Source organism: Lampris incognitus, chromosome 21, assembly GCF_029633865.1.
Source record: "Lampris incognitus isolate fLamInc1 chromosome 21, fLamInc1.hap2, whole genome shotgun sequence".
NCBI classification, from domain to species: domain Eukaryota; kingdom Metazoa; phylum Chordata; class Actinopteri; order Lampriformes; family Lampridae; genus Lampris; species Lampris incognitus.
In genome coordinates, this window is record NC_079231.1 from 19,926,755 (window position 1) to 19,941,014 (window position 14,260).

A 14,260-nucleotide genomic window follows, 5' to 3' on the forward strand; every position below is an offset into this window, starting at 1 on the left:
CAAGCGGGCGGAGGCAGTGTGATGCTCTGGGCGGTGTTCTGCTGGGAAATCTTGGGGCCTGGCATTCACGTGTATCCTACTTTGACACATGCGTCCGTTAGGGGGAGGGGGGGGGGTGATTCTCCCACGCGCTACGTCCCCATGGCGAAACTCCTCACTGTCAGGTGAAAAGAAGCGGCTGGCGAAAGAGGGAAAAAAGCCATAGTGGTTAGCACAACCGTGCCCTCCTATACATGCATACATACATACATACATACATACATACATACATGCATGCATGCATGCATACATACTTACTTACATACATACATACATGCATGCACATATGCACATATGCATGCATGCATACATACCCACCCACCTACATAAATACATACGTACATGCATGTATGCATGCATACACGCATGCATACCTGCACGCATACATACACGCATGCATACCTGCATGCATACATACATACATGCAGGCACGTATGCATACACGCATGCATGCATACATACATACATACCCACCCACCTACATAAATACATACGTACATGCATGTATGCATGCATACACGCATGCATACCTGCACGCATACATACACGCATGCATACCTGCACGCATACATACATGCATGCATACCTACCTACCTACCTACCTACATACATGCATTGTTCATATTCTGTGTGGACACGCTCGCAGGTTTCTTTGCTTTCTGACCTGCAAGACGGGCCGTCTCACGTGTCGGCAGTGTCGGCCGTCCCATTAGCTTCCGGTTGTTAATATGAAGTGAGGAGACTCACACCCATGTTGGCACTCTCATTGATTAGTGCAGTTTGGTAGCCAACTAAGCCATTTGTAACCGGCCTTGTGGAGATTTATGACAGCGCCGCCTGATGTTCTCTGTTTGAACGCGGGGACAAGTGTGAGACGGTGGCTCAATTTTTCTTCCTCGGGTTACTGAATTAAGTTTTTGCGCGTCACCCCCCCCCTCCCCCCTTAATATCGGCTCAAGGGTTTTAACATCAGATCCCGCGTATTATTGAACGACTGCACTTCCACATCGTGAATCACTTCGTCAAAGGAATACTTTAATGAGGTCCCCCGGCGAATTAACACGTCCATTTACTGAACGATTGTATGGAAACCAACATCTGGGAAGTCCGTAACGCATTACTTCCCTTTCCTGTATGTGTTGTCTTGCTTAGCATGTTCACAGCTTAGCGTTTGTGAAGCTGTAACCAGGAAATAATTGGCATTTTCATTTGGCAAGTGTCCAAAATGACAAATCAATGCCAAACTTACAATTGATTGATGTTCTGTTCATTAACTAATTAATTAAGTGACTAATGATTTCAGCGCTGTACATCATCGGCGGTCACTCCGGGGTCGAGTGTGACCGTCCTTCATCCGGATCCCTCTGGGTCCTCAGGTCGGCGTGGAGGCCGTTTCTGAAGCCGTATAATGGGAGGACGCCTGCAGGTGGCAGCTTTCGGCGTGGAGAGGCTATTGCTCCTGCAGCCACCACACGGTCCCCGGCAGGGCGGGGGGGGGGGCAGAGTCCAGCGGCATGGAGAACCAAGACCATTGGGGACCACCCTCTGTTGCAGCCCTTCATCCGCCTTCACTGCCGCTGTGACCTGGAGACATCTTCTGCCAGTTCTGCCGTTGAGGTCTTTGTCGGCTTGTGCTTCGTCAGGAACCTCCCCCTTGACCTGTCCATCTTGGGTGACCCTACTAGGACCCAAGATCCGGAGGGCATGGCTCTTGGGATCATTGGTACACGCAAGCTTCTCCACCACGGCAAGGTGGTGATCCAGCAGAAGAGTGATGTCCAACACATGGTATTATATACATGCCATGGATGTACCAAAGAGGAAGAGGCCTGTCTCTACTTGACTCTACTTGACTCTACTTAACATCCATGATTAGCCCCAATATATATATTTCGAATTTTCCCCCCTTTTCTCCCCAATTGTATGTGGCCAATTACTCCACCCTTCCGAGCCGTCCCGGTCACTGCTAAACCTCCTCTTCTGAGCCGGGGAGGGCTGCAGACTACCACGTGCCTCCTTCGCTACATGTGGAGTCGCCAGCCGCTTCTTTTCACCTGACAGTGAGGAGTTTCACCAGGGGGACGTAGCGCGTGGGAGAAACACACTATTCCCCCAAGTTCGACCGACCAGAGGAGGCGCTACTGCAGCGACCAGGACACACACCCACATCCAGGTCACGACCCGCAGACAAGGCCAATTGTGTCTGTAGGGACGCCCGACCAAGCCGGAGGCAACACGGGGATTCGAACCGGCGATCCCCGTGTTGGCAGGCAACAGAATAGACCGCTACACTACCCGGACGCCCTGTGAATATTTTCTTAATTTAAAAAAAATATATGTTATTTTAGTTGACATCAAAATATGATCATTAATCTGTAATTTCTCGTTAGCAGCAAAGTCTGCAGCCCCTTGAAAAAACTACTTTAAATACATATTCCCAGATACCAGGCAGCCATTTGTGAATACGAGAGTTCCCAGTGTTTGATTGACAAGCAGTCCAGGCTCTCATCACACTCAACCGCCGTCACGAACGCGCAGTTCTGACGCCTGGAACAGCGAACGAGCCTCTTCTGGGAACAGATGGGAAGTGAAGAGAGATGGTTAGGACGATCACACACACCATGAGAGCGGAGCTAATCAAAGTTTTTTTGGGGGGTGGGGGGGGGCGGTGCAGCATGCTTTGACTTTGGACTCTGCGCTCCGCAGGGCGTCACGACGTGTTGCTCCAACCAGCTGTCGTCGTGCGTCTTGGTTCCGTATCTCTGCAGCAAACTACTGCACACTGTACCGCGCAGCGTGCACTCCTGCAGAAATAAATAAATAAATAAGTCGAGGGCATTTCTCTTAAAAGTAGGTTGGAGCCCTAAGAGGCTTTTCTGAAGACAGAGATGGTCCAAACCCCCCCACCGGGGGAGAGTCAGCACCTCTGGCGCTTTAAAGGCTTTGAGACTTCTGCAGTCGCTCCTCCGGCTTGACATGCTCAACTTGACACCGCACCACCTAATCCCAGCCCTCATCCACCCACCCCCCCCCATGTCCATCCCTCTATCTGTCTGTCCATCTGCCCGCCCCATCTTCCCGTCCATCTGTAGGTTTTCGTGTGTCTCTTTTTTTCGCTCCCCACCTATCCCTCCACCCACCCACCCACCCAGCCAGCCAGCCAGACGGATGGACACCCGGCCGTCCGGTCTTGTAGAAGCATCACCCGTCACAGACAACCCTTCACCGCTGCCGCGTAATGACGCGGAAAGCGGCGCACGGGTGCCTGCTCATACCGAAGCCAATTTGCGGAAAAATACCTGTCGTGCACGTCGTAATCGCTGGCCGCTCACTCTGCCATTGGACGCGTTTGGTACGCACCGCTGAATCCGGCATGAGGGGAGGATGCTGCACAGTTCATGGCGTGCTCTCTTTATTTTATGATGGGTACTGTGGACAAATATGTCTTCCCTGTTTATGACAATATTTACGGTTACAGGGATGATTACATACTCTTATGCCCAGCTTTTAAAAAAAGTATTTATGCATCTATGCGTGCATGCATGCATGCACGTACGTGCGCATGCATGCATGCACGCACATATGTATGCATGCATGCATGCGTGCGCGTGTGTGTGCATATATGCATGCATGTAAGCGTGCATGTATGTATGTGTGCATGTATGCATGGATGCATGCATGTAAGCGTGTATGTATGTATGTATGTATGTATGTATGTATGTATGTATGTATGTATGTATGTATGTATGTATGTAAGCGTGCATGTATGTATGTATGTATGTATGTATGTATGTATGTATGTATGTATGTAGAGGGCGGCACGGTGGTGCAGTGGTTATCGCGGTCGCCCTACAGCAAGAAGGACGTGGGTTCGAACCCCGGGGTTGTTCAACCTTGGGGGTCATCCCAGGTCGTCCTCTGTGTGGAGTTTGTATGTTCTCCCCGTGTCTGCATGGGTTTCCTCCCACAGACCAAAATGCATGTAGGTCAGATGAATCGGCCGCACTAAAGTGTCCCTATACCCTGTGTGGGCCCTGCGGTGGCCTGGCAGCCTGTCCAGGGTATCTCCCCAACTGCCGCCCAGTGACTGCTGGGATAGGCTCCAGCATCCCCGCGACCCTGGTCAGGATAAGCGGCTTGCATAATGGATGATTGGATGGATGGGTCGGCCTGTACCGAGTGTGAACCTGTGTCTATACCAGTAGTACCTAAATGACCTTCCTCCCATGAGCTCTCTCTCACCAGTGTCCATAATCACCCACTTGAAAACATCCACGCAACTCTCCAATTTCCGAACTATTTTCAAGAAGTCGTGTCACGCAACTCCAGTACTGATACACTGCGCATAAGTGATGAATCTTTCACCCAGAATGATTTCTCACCCCTTTTCCTCCCCAGTTGTACTTGGACAATTACCCCACTCTTCCGAAATCCGGGGAGGGCTGCAGACTACCACATGCCTCCTCCGATACATGTGGAGTCGCCAGCCGCTTCTTTTCACTGGACAGTGAGCAGTTTCACCAGGGGGGACGTAGCATGTGGGAGGATTACGCTACCCCCCCCCAGCAGGCGCCCCAACTGACCAGAGGAGGCGCTAGTGTAGCGACCAGGACACATACCCACATCCGGCTTCCCACCCACCGACACGGCCAATTGTGTCTGTAGGGACGCCCGACCAAGCCGGAGGAAACACGGGGGTTCGAACCGGCGATCCTTGTCTTGGTAGGCAACAGTGAAATACATACTCCTTCGAGTAGAAATGAATCAGTTGAATAATCTACCTTTTGAAAACCGGGACTCTGCCACTGATATAAAGCACGTGACGAGAATGTGCACAAAAAAAACACACTCTTAAAATGTCACCGTCACTGAACTGCAAAATGTACGTCGTCATATAGCAATTGCTGCTGATATTAGTACAATGAAAAACATGTTCAAGTGTTTGCAAAATAAATCCATTAGCATTGCGTTGTAAGGTGGACTACGCAGTAAATATGCTGCGTTGCTTCACGCGACCTTGTAATTACTGCCACTGATGGATCTGCTTTATGATGTCACCCTTATAATCACCGTTAATCAGTCAATTGATGTGTTCAGCAAGTGTAAGAGTTGAACCTGCATGCGTTCACACAAGCAACACACACATGCATGCACAAGCACACATGCATGTATGCACGAGCACACGAATGCATGCAGAGACACAAACTTGCATGCACAAACACACGCGAACATGCACAAACACACACATGCATGTATGCACGAGCACACGAATGCATGCAGAGACACAAACTTGCATGCACAAACACACGCGAACATGCACAAACACACACATGTATGTATGCACGAGCACACTAATGCATGCAGAGACACAAACGTGCATGCACAAACACACACAAGCATGCACAAACACACATGCACACACACACACACACACACACACACACACACACACACACACACACACACACACACACACACACACACACACACACACAGACACTTTTAATCTCCACCATTCTCCCAAACAAATTCTTCTGGAGTGTGGCAGCTGGTTAAATGCTGTGACACTGATCGGGAATGATTAAAACAGAGGAAAGGAGCCCACCCCTCCCACACCCCCCTCCCCTCCATGTCACTCCCCACCCCTCTGTTCTCCCCGCCCATCCTTCTCATCTCATCCACGCTCCGGCAGTCACATATTCTTTGAAGGGGAGATTTAATTGGATCTCCTCAGAAGGTGCTGTCAGATTAACCATGCGGAAAAACAGGAGTCTGGGCTGGTCATGCCTCTCTCCTGGAGGCCCCTCGGATCGCTTCCGACAGACAGTGATCCCAATAATCCCACCGCGCCGCGATAAGGGGGTCCAGAGATAGGGGGATCAAACGCGTATGTGCGCATTGCGACGTCGCTTTGAAGGCGTGCGCGTGCGGCGAGGAGATGGCGGAGATACGTCTGAGGCGGCGGCGCTGTAGTCACGCGCGCGCACACGACGCGAAAACGTGAAAATTGGACGGGTGCACAGAGGTGTCCCCCCCACCCCACCCCCCCACCCCCACCCCACCCCCGTGTTTCGGCTCGGATGGGGAAATTAGATGCAAATCGCTGAATTAAGAATATGGTGGTCGGCCCAGCTGCTGCGATTGTTTCCGCAGAGATGCAGGGCCTCGGTGCACAGGAGGCATGGGGAGGGGTTTTGTTTTCCAAACAAGGGCAATTTCAAACCTCTTAATACCCCAGTCTGCTGTACTAGTAAGTGCAGCATCCCCATTCGATGCGCCCTTATTTTGTACTTTGATAGCTTTTTTGGGCGGCACGGCGGCGCGGTGGTTAGCGCAGTCGCCTCACAGCAAGAAGGTCCCGGGTTCGAGCCCCCGGGGTAGTCCAACCTTGGGGGCCGACCCGGGTCGTCCTGTGTGTGGAGTTGTATGTTGGAACGATCCCCCCCCCTCTCCTGCGGGGGCTCCGGTTTCCTCCCACAGTCCAAAGACATGTAGGTCAGGTGAATCGGCCGTGTATGAGAGAGAGAGAGAGAGAGAGAGAGAGAGAGAGAGAGAGAGAGAGAGAGAGAGAGAGAGAGAGAGAGAGAGAGAGAGAGAGAGAGAGAGAGAGAGAGAGAGAGAGAGAGAGAGATGGATGGCCTGGCGGCCTTTCCAGGGTGTCTCCCCGCCTGCCCTCCAGTGGCTGCTGGGATAAGCTCGAGCGCCCCCGTGACCCCGACTGCAGGCTAAGCGGTTCGGATAATGGATGGATGGAAATGAGGAGGGTGGAAGGTCGTAAGGCCGATACATCCTACCGGACCTCTGCACCTGCAGAAACTTGGAGGAGACAAGCTCTCTCATGGTGTCTGTTGTAAAACATCAGTAAATCATAATCACGCACAAGACGAACGAGAGCACGCCCGTCAGACTGTAACCCTGACTGCTGAAGTCCCAACCAAGTTCACAAACCACATCACCGAAACCACATCACCACAACAAGCGTCCGCTCCTCTGGCTGGAAAACAATGCAAAAACAATAAAAAAATAAAATCAAAATAAGCAGAATCGGAAGAAGGCTGCAGGGGATGATTCAGTAACGCTGCACCTGCGCATAAATGTAGTTCAGCACTTTGTGGGCGTCAGTTTATCTCCTTTTGTGTTGTCTCCTGAAGTTATTGATTTTCTTCTTCTGCTTTTTTTTAATGCTGTTTAAAGATGACACAGATACCAGGAGGCTGCATGATGGGGGGGGGGGACCCTTGCAGTACATGCAATTCATACTTTAATGAGGATCCACCTGCAGACGTGAAGGTGCAGACCTCACAAGCAGGCTTTCCCCTCACCACCGTGCATCCCTGTTGTGTCTGTAGGTTAATGACTTGTGAGCTTGTTGTGTTTCTATTGCAGGTTGTTTTCACGACTGAAAGGTTTCGTTTCGGGGTTGCTCTGTTTCTATTTTCAGTAAAAACATTGCTACTGTGGTATTGGGTAATAGGTCTGGAGGAACAAGAACAACTCCGGATCAGATCTACTCTCTTAGCCAGAGATAATGGTATTTATTTATTTATTTATTTATTTACCCCCCCCCCCACTTTCTCTTTCCAACTGTACTTGGCCAATTATCCCCACTCTTTGCTCCACCCCCCTCTGCCGATCCGGGGAGGGCTGCAGACTACCACATGCCTCCTCCCATACATGTGGAGTCGCCGGCCACTTCTTTTCACCTGACAGTGAGGAGTTTCACCAGGGGGACGTAGCGCGAGGGAGGATCATGCTACCCCCTCCCCCCCCGTTTTCCCCTCCCCTCCTGTACAGTCACCCCGACTGTTCAGGAGGCGCTAGGTGCAGCGACTAAGACACGTACCCACATCCGGCTTCCCTCCTGCAGACACGGCCAGTTGTGTCTGCAGGGATCCCCCGACCAAGCCAAAGGTAACATGGGGACTCAAACCGGCGATGTGGATCTGCTGACATCCTACCCGGACGCCCATAGCTAGACATACTATCAGCGTCTTCAGCAAACCAGATACTGTGATGGTAGCACGCGCACAATTCAGAAATTGTGCACTTCAGTTGCACCTCAACACTTGGATGCACAGCGACAGGCCGCGCTGCATTAGAACAGATTGGATTTTATTTCCTTATTTTTATTAACAGAAATATATGAACTCTGTCTGCACATGCAAATACACATCATTAGATATGCATGTGTGTGTGTGTTTGGGTGAATGTGTGTGTGTGTTAATGCATGCTCACCATACTGCATGGTTTTGTGCTCGGGCTCGTGGGTTGTTCCGCGTATGAATAACGGCAATTATTTGCCCCCCGGACACCACAGGAGTTGCATTTTAATCAGGGATTATGTATGAGTTGCATGATAAATATTTGTCTGCTCCTTGCATGCCATTGTTGCATGCGTGCATTATAATGTGATCTTCATCGAGAAGCAGGCTATAGATTACCAATATGGCAGACAGATGCCCGTTAAGGTTGATACCCCCCACCCTACTGCTGTGATTAAGCAATACCCTTTTGGCAGACATTGCAAGCTTCCTGCATAATTGGATTTAAAAAAGAAATTGGGTGTAGTTTATGGCCCAGCTCCCTAAACTGTCTGCTGGGACTCATGAGAGGTCGGAGGGCAACATCTGGGTGGTATCCACCTCTTAACAGTCATGACATCTAAGAACTCGGTACACGTTCACAGTAATCTGATGAACAAATTCCCTGATTTAAACAACATTATTCTTCTGATATGTATGTTTAAGCGGAAACAGTGTGCAGTGAGGGATCCAGTTCCTCAGTGAGGAAGTGAGGGATCCAGGTCCTCAGTGAGGAAGTGAGGGATCCAGGTCCTCAGTGAGGAAGTGAGGGATCCAGGTCCTCAGTGAGGAAGTGAGGGATCCAGTTCCTCAGTGACGAAGTGAGGGATCCAGGTCCTCAGTGAGGAAGTGAGGGATCCAGTTTCTCAGTGAGGAAGTGAGGGATCCAGGTCCTCAGTGAGGAAGTGAGGGATCCAGTTCCTCAGTGAGGAAGTGAGGGATCCAGGTCCTCAGTGAGGAAGTGAGGGATCCAGTTCCTCAGTGAGGAAGTGAGGGATCCAGGTCCTCAGTGAGGAAGTGAGGGATCCAGGTCCTCAGTGAGGAAGTGAGGGATCCAGGTCCTCAGTGAGGAAGTGAGGGATCCAATTCCTCAGTGAGGAAACGAGGGATCCAGGTCCTCAGTGAGGAAGTGAGGGATCCAGTCCCTCAATGAGGAAGTGAGGGATCCAAGTCCTCAGTGAGGAAGTGAGGGATCCAGTCCCTCAATGAGGAAGTGAGGGATCCAGGTCCTCAGTGAGGAAGTGAGGGATCCAGTCCCTCAATGAGGAAGTGAGGGATCCAGTTCCTCACCGCCTCCTTAGCTCAGTTATTACTGGACCATATTATTTCAATTTCAGACATTTTAGTGTCGTCAGTGCAAAGACAAGTAGGATAAGCCTAAATCCTGGGGCGTCTGGGTGATGGGGCGGTCTATTCTGTTGCAAACCAACACGGGGATCGCGGGTTGGAATGCCCGTGTTACATCCGGTGTCTGTGGGTGGGAAGCCGGATGTGGGTATGTGTCCTGGTCACCGCACTGGCGCCTCCTCCGGTAGGTCAGGGCGCCTATTCGGGGGGTGGGGAACTGGGAATAATAGCGTGTTCCTCCCATGTGCTACATCCCCCTGGTGAAACTCCTCACTGTCAGGTGTAAAGAAGCGACTGGTGACTCCACATGTATGGGAGGAGGCATGTGGTAGTCTTCAGCCCTCCCCGGATCGACAGAGGGGGTGGAGCAGAGACCGGGACGGCTCGGAAGAGTGGGGTAATTGGATGGGTGCAATTGTGGAGAAAAGGGGGGGGGGAGCCCAACCACCCAAAAAAAAAAGCCTAGATCCTCGTATCACCAGTGTTTTAAGCCATTGTTAAGACCGTAAGGTACTGACTCACTGGGGCCAGACGGTAGATTTAGCAGCACAATGTCAACATGAGAGGATATGGAGTCAGTGGTGATCCGTGCCCTGGACCCTGAGCCTTCAATATGACCAAATGTGGCAAAAACAAACCAATAAAAAAATAAAACATAACAATAAATAGCCAGATCCCTGTCACATGGAAGTTCAGCATACGAAAGGTTTATTTGCCCTAATTGGCTTCACAACACACAAAGGTGATTCCCGAAAACCTCAAAATCCAGCGTCTAGTATACCCAACTGGTCTATCGTTTAAAAACACAGAAAATAGTGTGCAGATGTCTCCTCAGAACAGCAGACGTCAGCAAAAGTTGCAGGATTTCTTGACAGAATAAATATAGAATATACCAGCCAATTATGAAAAAAAGTTGTGTGCTCGCCAAATGAAGATCACTTGAAAAGAAAGTCCATCCTGAGATCCTTTTTAACCAAGTGTGCAATTGCTGGGTCCTTTTTGCCCTTTGACTTCAACTCCACAAGGCCTTCTTTCTCATCTAAGACTAAAGCCCAGCTGTGCGGTGCTGTTTCTGCTGCATGTTTTCATCCTGTTCAGTGCTAATAATGCGGCTTGGGCGCATGCAGGCGCAGCGACTAGCGGTGAGAGTTTGGCGTCCTCGTGTTGGCGTTTCGAACTTGCCTTAAATGTTTTCTTACATGTACTTCCTTTAAATTAATCATTTGAGTGTCATCATGACCAAGTCCTTCTGGTGCTGCTAATCTAAAATGGATCTTCGTCATCCTGTCGCTTTGTGGTTTTTGTTCTATCTACTGCTTGCCTGTGGCGTCAACAGGGCTGTCTACTGGGCAAAGGCCACAGTACACCAGAGATGTGCTGCTGCAAATTAACTTTGTGAGTTCCCCCTCTCCCGGGCTTCTCCACCTCCAGAAATGACTGACTCCCAGGAGACCCATCTGTTAAACTCCTAAAGTTTGCAGATGACACAATCCTCAATCATTGGCCTTACCCAGGACAGTGACAAGCTTGCATGCAGATGAGAGGTTAACCAGCTGGCCCTCTGGTGGGGTCAACACAACCTGGAGATGAACATGCTTAAACCATGAAGATTACATTGGATTACAGGAGGATCCTCCCAACACTGCCCCCCCTTACCATACTCAACAGCACTATGCCTGCTGTGGAAACCTTGAGGTTTCTGAGATCCACAATCCCCAGAACCTAAGGTGGGCGTCCAACACAGACACAGGAAAAAGGCCCCAGCAAAAGGGCCCAGTACAGAAGGTACTTCCTCCATCACCTCAGGAAGTTCAACCTGCCTCAGGAACTGCTGATTCAATTCTACATTGCAATAATCCAGTCTGTCCTCTGCACATCCATCACTGTGTGGGTTGGATCAGCCACCAAATAGGACAGGGACAGACTACAACGGACAGTCAGGACTGCAGAGAAAATCACTCGTGCCAACGTGCCCTCCGTTCAGGACTTATACACCTCCAGAGTCAGGAAACAGGCAGGCAACATCACTGCAGACCCATCACACCCTGATCACAACCTGTTCCAACTCCTCCCCTCTGGTAGGCGCTACAGAGCACTGCACCTCAAAACAACAGATATAAAGTATATTTCCGCAGGTTGTCACTCTGATGAACACTTACCATGGTAACAATACACCTGAGCACACTGTATATACTGTATATTGTACGTATTTATGCATATTCTGTCATGTCTACCTATCTCATGTGTTTAGGTATCCTGCTAACATATTTACCCCAGCATCTTTGCACCCTGCACCATTGCACTCTTGACTCCCTGTTTCACCTCTATACAAGCATTCCTTGACTGTATTCCTGAATATTGTTGTGCTGTTATTCTATTTAAGTACACTGAGAGCTGCTCACTCAGTGCACGTGATATTGTCCTTAGGACAGTAATTGATGCCAAACTGTGGAGCCGTGTGCAAAAAGGGGCGCAAACGTTTGCTTTGTTTGAGGAAACTGTCCTTTTTCCACACTGACAAAGCCATGATGACCTCATTCTAACATGCATTTACTGGGTAGATTTTATCTTTTTCTTTGGTGTCGTGGTTTGGAAAGCTATCTTTAAAGAGCAGAAACTCTCTGAATCAGATCGTTAAACGGTCTAGTAGGCTAATTGGCGAGTCACAGCTTGACCCTGCGTCCCCTGTACACCAGACAGTCACAGCGGGTAACCAGCTCAGTTTTAAATGACTTGTCTTACAGCAAAACCAAATCTACTTACGGGTACAAATAAAGTAACCTGAACCTGAATGTTCTCTCCACTGAGGCTGTGGACACAGGGATGGTTAAGACCAGGCAAGGGAGAAGGTGGAGTCGGGGAATATTTTCGGTCAGTCTCTTTTACTGGAGAAAAGGGAGGAGATCAGAAGGGCTCCATCTCTCAAAGTCAGATATATTATACATTACAACAAGATCAGTCTTTACACGGGATATGTCGATGTGGCACCCATAACTTCCCTCAGGACTGCGGAGAGCCATGTTGGGGGAGCTCTTCCTATATGCAGTAAACTACTGTGGGTCTAGTAGTGCAAGAAATAAGAGTCTGTCGTGGACTTTGAACCTGTCCCTCACCTGTGTGTGCAGGTTGTCCATTATCCAACTGTGTATACGTTGGTAATGAGTGCACATGTCATACTGCGCTCCATCCTGCCGCTTTCTGGGTACCTCAGAGGGGCATTTCTAGGCATAGGCAACGTAGGCGGTCACACCTAGGGTGCCACCTGGAGGGAGGGGCACCCATTGTGCACCCCCACTACACCCCTTAAAGTGTGTGTGTGGGGGGAGGAATTCAATCTATATGTATTTTAATGATTATAGAAATACACAACACACATTAAGACTTATTTGTTATGAGTGAGATGGTGAGAGAGACGGTGGAGGCGGGGCCAGATGTGTACGGGAGGTGAGCGCACCCGCTGACAGTGCACTGCAGCTGTTGAGATTTTTCTGTCTGTACCAATGAAAAGATCAAAGCCAACGGGGGGCGCTGTTTAGAAAGAAGAGGATAGATTAGGCTGAAAGGAGACAAAATGATAGAGCTATGTTTTTAATGGACACATTTAAAAATATATGTCTGTCTCCTATTTGTAGCTGTGTTAAGCTAGCTAACTAGCTAACTAGCTTAACGAGCTACGCTGAAACTAGAAAAGTTAAGCTAAGGTAGAAAAGTGTTATTTCTTCTGAAGATTACTTTTTTTGGGGGGTGGGGTGTGGGTGGGTCGGGTGTGTGTGTGTGTGTGTGTGTGGGGGGGGGGGTTGGAGAGCTCGACTAGGGCACCAGAATGGCCAGAACCGCCACTGCCCCAACTACAGTTTCCTCAAGAGACGGCATGGAAGCTCACCTTCACCGATATGATTGTCTGAGACAACTGTCAAAATCAAAATCCATGCCCAAATCGACTTGAATTCCACAGGCATTTGTTACAGCTACGGAAGGTTCTGGCAGGGGGGGTACTGAAAGTTCAGGCAGGGGGCAGTATTGAAAGTTCAGGCAGGGGGGGAGTCGTCGATTCGCCCAGATACCATCAGAGGAAATTTCGTGGTTTGTCCATTCCCCATTCCATTATATAAACCCACTCCTTGCCAAGACATATTAGTCCAAGATTACCATGATGAGTTAGCTATCATTACTATTATTTGAATGTAGAAGGTAATTAAGAATATGTATTAGGAGCACAAAAACAAATTTCAATAGTTTTTGTTCTTAGGCCTTCACTGAATACCTTGAAGGCCCAGCCAGATCCCCTCTGGCCTTGAATGATCATGCAGGATAGAGAAGTGTTAGGAATATGAAAAAAAAAGAGCAAAACAACAAAGGTGGCCAAACTTTACGATGCCATTTCTCTCTATGACTGCTCTCAGCAAACAAGACCCCTGCTCGGGTTTCCTTCTCCACGGTCATAAAAAAAGAATGACTAAGCCAGACTGAGCCACCGAATGGCCCGAGAGCTCGCCAGCGAGTCCCAGATGGAAAAGTGTCCTGCTCATAATATGAGAAACACAGCATTATTATTTTATTTCCTATTTTTTTTGGCATCGCTGGAATCTGAACTGTGTTCTCTCACAGCCCCAGAGAAGAAAGGCAGAGCCAAAGCTTGAACCTGTGCGTGACAAATGATCCGGGATTAAACGTGCAAAGCGTGATATGATGCCGTCTCATCTGTAACGCTGCGAGGTTTATTTCCCCATCTTGCGGTTATCCCTTGAATCCGGTGTCTTGAGAACTCATCACTCACTGACCAAAAAAAAAAC